General features: G+C 49.8%; 1 pseudogene; it reads left to right on the plus strand.

Moving 5' to 3' along the window:
* The first annotated feature begins 1,023 nt into the window (after window positions 1-1,023).
* Window positions 1,024-4,264, plus strand: LOC143408186 (constitutive coactivator of PPAR-gamma-like protein 1 pseudogene; annotated as a pseudogene).
* The last annotated feature ends 374 nt before the right edge of the window (window positions 4,265-4,638 follow it).

Genomic DNA, 4,638 nt, shown 5'->3' on the forward strand with positions numbered 1-4,638 from the left:
TTCCTTGAAAATTTGATCCCCTGCAGTGTCCTCATTTCAGCAATTTGTCTCTAAGTCAGACGTCTGGAGTAATCTTAGAATGCTTTCCACTCATTGAATCACCTTGTGTATCCTAGACCCTATACCACAACCCAATATACTATTAAGATATTCAAAAGAAAAAGGAAATTACAGAAGTTACACTCTAAGAATTGATTGGTGTCTTTGTCAAATCTGAGTTTATCATTAAAAATAAAGATAGTATATTTACACTGCAAGATTATGTATTACATTGGGATCACCATTTCTATTTATTTATTATTTACCTTATCAGCAGAACTAATTAGCACTGGTTGTATTGAAGATATGCAGGAGGTTTTTTTTAAACAGAATTTAGTGTCATATTAATATGAATCCAACTCTTATTTCTGAATAAGAAAGGAAACATTTATCCTTGCATGAAGGTATTCAAGGAAATTTCCTCAACTTATTAAAAAGTGTCTTTCAAAACTTACAACAACCTTCATACATAAAGGAAAAAAAAACATTTGCATCAGAAACCAGGAAAGTTGTTCATTCATACTTTTCAATATTCAACAGATTCTACCCAATGAAAGGAGATGAAGGGAAAGAAAGTTATAAGTATTCTGAAAAGAGAGAAAATATTTCCTGCAAATGATGTGCTAGTCCACTAAAAAACCAACCAACCAACTTAAGAGAATTAGTAGAACTGTTAGAATTCATACAAGAATTAAAGTGGCTGAACAAAAGAGTGACATGTAAAAATGATTAGGTTTCTCTGCTGCATAAGCAGTAATATTTTAGAATATAGAATTGGGGAGAAATTTCCATTTCAATAAAATTATATTTGAAACACTTACAGAGCGCAGCGGCGGCAGGTCCCTCCCCAGACATGGCCCTGGGAGGCGGCAGCACAAGGCGGCCGCGGGGGCCGTGAGCGCGCCCCCGGCCCGCCCCAGCCCGCCCTATAGGCCGCCCGCGCCGGCCCGCCATGGCCCCGCCGCCCCCCGCCCCGCCGCCGCCATGGGCATACAGGGCTTCCAGGACTACATCGAGAAGCACTGCCCGAGCGCCATGGTGCCGGTGGAGCTGCAGAAGCTGGCCTGGGGCAGCCTGGTGGGCGGCAGGCGGCAGCGGCCCCCGCAGACCCCGCTGCGCCTGCTGGTGGACGCCGACAACTGCCTGCACCCACACCGACTGGGTCAGCGGTGGCCAGTGGAACCACATGCTCGGCTACCTGGAGGCGCTGGCCAAGGCCTGGTCGGTGGCAACATCGAGCTCTTCTTCGTCTTCCGATCGTCAGCCATGTCCAGAACAAGGGCACGCCGCCGCCCAAGGTCTGGTTCCTGCCGCCCGTCTGCATGGCCCACTGCATCCGCCTGGCGCTCATCCGCTTCCACGTCAAGGTTGCACAGAGCATTGAGGATCACCATCAAGAAGTGATTGGTTTCTGCAGAGAGAACGGTTTCCATGGCTTGGTGGCCTACGACTCCGATTATGCGCTGTGCAACATCCCCTACTACTTCAGTGCCCATGCCCTCAAGCTGAGCCGCAACGGGAAAAGTCTCACGACAAGCCAATATCTGATGCATGAAGTTGCCAAGCAACTGGACCTGAACCCAAATCGTTTTCCTATTTTTGCTGCTCTGTTAGGAAATCACATACTACCTGATGAAGATCTGGCTTCCTTTCATTGGAGTTTACTTGGTCCAGAACATCCACTAGCCTCACTGAAGGTCCGGGCCCACCAGCTGGTCTTGCCACCCTGCGATGTAGTGATCAAAGCTGTTGCTGACTATGTCCGCAACATTCAAGACACCTCTGACCTGGATGCCATAGCTAAAGATGTTTTCCAGCATTCACAGTCTAGAACAGATGACAAAGTTATTCGATTTAAGAGAGCAATTGGATGTTACTCAGCGACTAGAAAGCCTATGTCATTTCATCCATCACATTACTTAGCCAGACCAAATCCATTTGGAATGCCTGGGATGGTGCCACCTTATGTTCCCCCTCAGATGCTCAACATTCCACAGACTTCTCTGCAAGCAAAGCCCGTGGCCCCAGAGGTGCCCAGCCCTGGGGGGGCTCCGGGCCAGGGTCCATACCCATACAGCCTAGCTGAGCCGGCCCTCACTCTGGACACAAGCGGGAAGAACCTGACAGAGCAGAATAACTACAGCAACAGTCCTCACGAGGGGAAGCACACGCCGCTGTATGAGCGGTCCTCGCCCATCAACCCAGCCCAGAGTGGCAGCCCCAATCACGTGGATTCCACCTACTTCCCTGGCTCTTCTACATCATCATCATCAGACAACGACGAGGGCAGTGGAGGGGCGGCCATCCACATCAGTGGGAACAAGATTGGCTGGGAGAAGACCGGAAGCCACACGGAACCTCAGACGCGGGGAGACCCAGGAGACCAAGCAAAGGCAGAAGGTTCCTCCACTGCCTCTTCAGGAAGCCAGCTAGTGGAAGGCAAAGGGAGCCAGATGGGCACAGTCCAGCCAATCCCCTGCCTCCTGTCGATGCCCACCAGGAACCACATGGACATCACCACACCTCCCCTGCCCCCCGTCGCACCTGAGGTGCTAAGAGTGGCCGAGCACAGGCACAAGAAGGGGCTGATGTACCCCTACATCTTCCACGTCCTGACGAAGGGTGAAATCAAAATTGCTGTTTCTATTGAAGATGAAGCCAACAAAGACCTGCCTCCGGCTGCCCTGCTCTATAGGCCAGTTCGTCAGTATGTTTACGGAGTCCTGTTTAGTTTGGCAGAAAGAAAACTGAGAGACTTGCTTTTAGAAAGAACCGACTTGCACCAGAATTCTCACCAGTGATCATTAAGGAATGGGCAGCTTACAAGGGGAAGTCTCCTCAAACCCCAGAACTAGTGGAAGCCCTGGCCTTCCGGGAGTGGACCTGCCCCAATTTGAAGAGGCTCTGGCTGGGCAAGGCCGTAGAAGACAAGAACCGCAGGATGAGGGCCTTCCTGGCCTGCATGAGGTCCGACACCCCAGCCATGCTTAACCCCACCAACTTGCCCACTCACCTCATGGTGCTCTGCTGCGTCCTATGGTATATGGTGCAGTGGCCGGGAGCTCGAATCCTACGGCGTCAGGAGCTGGACGCCTTCCTGGCCCAAGCGCTGGCCCCCAAACTCTACTAGCCGGACCAGCTACAGGAGCTCAAGATTGAGAACCTAGACCCCCGAGGAATTCAGCTATCAGCTCTCTTCATGAGTGGAGTAGACATGGCATTGTTTGCCAGTGATGCATGTGGACAGCCCATCCCCTGGGAACACTGTTGTCCTTGGATGTATTTCGATGAGAAGCTCTTCCAGTCCAAACTCCTCAAAGCCAGCTGGGAAAAGACCCCACTCATCGACCTCTGTGATGGTCAGGCTGAGCAGGCCGCCAAGGTAGAGAACATGCGGCAGAGCGTTCTGGAGGGGCTCAACTTCTCCCGGCAGAACCACCCACTCCCCTTCCCGCCACCGCCTGCTCTGCCCTTCTACCCCGCGTCTGTGTACCCTTGGCACTTCGGCCCGTCCCCCCATCTCAGGGCAGGGGCAGAGGCTTTGCAGGAGTCCAACCTATACCTTCTCAGGGAGGGAAACTAGAAATTGCTGGCACTGTGGTTGGCCACTGGGCAGGAAGCAGGCGGGGACGTGGAGGCAGAGGGCCCTTCCCACTACAAGTGGTCTCTGTGGGAGGACCAGCAAGAGGGCGTCCAAGAGGAGTTATTTCCACCCCAGTGATACGGACATTTGGTAGAGGTGGAAGGTACTATGGCCGAGGTTATAAAAGCCAGGGAGCAATTCAGGGCAGACCTCCTTATGCTGCTTCAGCGGAAGAAGTGGCCAAAGAGCTGAAGTCGAAATCTGGGGAATCCAAGTCCTCTGCCGTGTCTTCAGACGGGTCCCTGGCTGAAAACGGAGTGATGGCCGAGGAGAAGCCAGTGCCCCAGATGAACGGGAGCGCGGGTGACACCAGGGCCCCCAGCCACTTCGAAAGTGCCTTGAACAATGCCTCTAAAACGTGCAATACAAATCCTCATTTAAATGCACTAAGTACAGACAGCGCCTGCCGCAGGGAGGCTGCTCTGGAGGCAGCTGTCTTAAATAAAGAAGAGTAACTTATTTTTTATAGAGGGTGAAGGATGCTGGAAGGGTAAGGATTTAGGAATATCTGGAGAGAAAGAGAGCCTGCAGTTATGTACATTTTGTCCTTTCCGTAAGAGAAAAATGAGGACTTTGGAAATTCAGATCTCTCTTTGCTATCAGAGATTTAAACCACACATTTTTAGTTTTAACCAGTTGTAGTCAAAATGCTACAATAAAACAAAAAAGAGAAAAAGAAAATGAAGAGCATTTGACTCCCGCATTTAAAATGAAGTACACACAAAGTTTAAACTGGTTATGACAAAAGCCTATAGTTGTATTTCTTGAACTATACAGAAAACAAATTTTGGCAGTCTTTATATATAGCTTAAAATATAATTTTTAGCATTTGGCACCATATGTATGCCATTATATTTGATTTTGCATTACTGTTTCACAATGAAGCTTTGTTTAAGGCTTTGATTTTTATGATTATGAAAGAAATAAGATACAACCACAGTTTTTCTTTCTTACTT

Source organism: Callospermophilus lateralis, chromosome 1 (genome assembly GCF_048772815.1).
Source record: "Callospermophilus lateralis isolate mCalLat2 chromosome 1, mCalLat2.hap1, whole genome shotgun sequence".
Lineage (NCBI taxonomy): Eukaryota > Metazoa > Chordata > Mammalia > Rodentia > Sciuridae > Callospermophilus > Callospermophilus lateralis.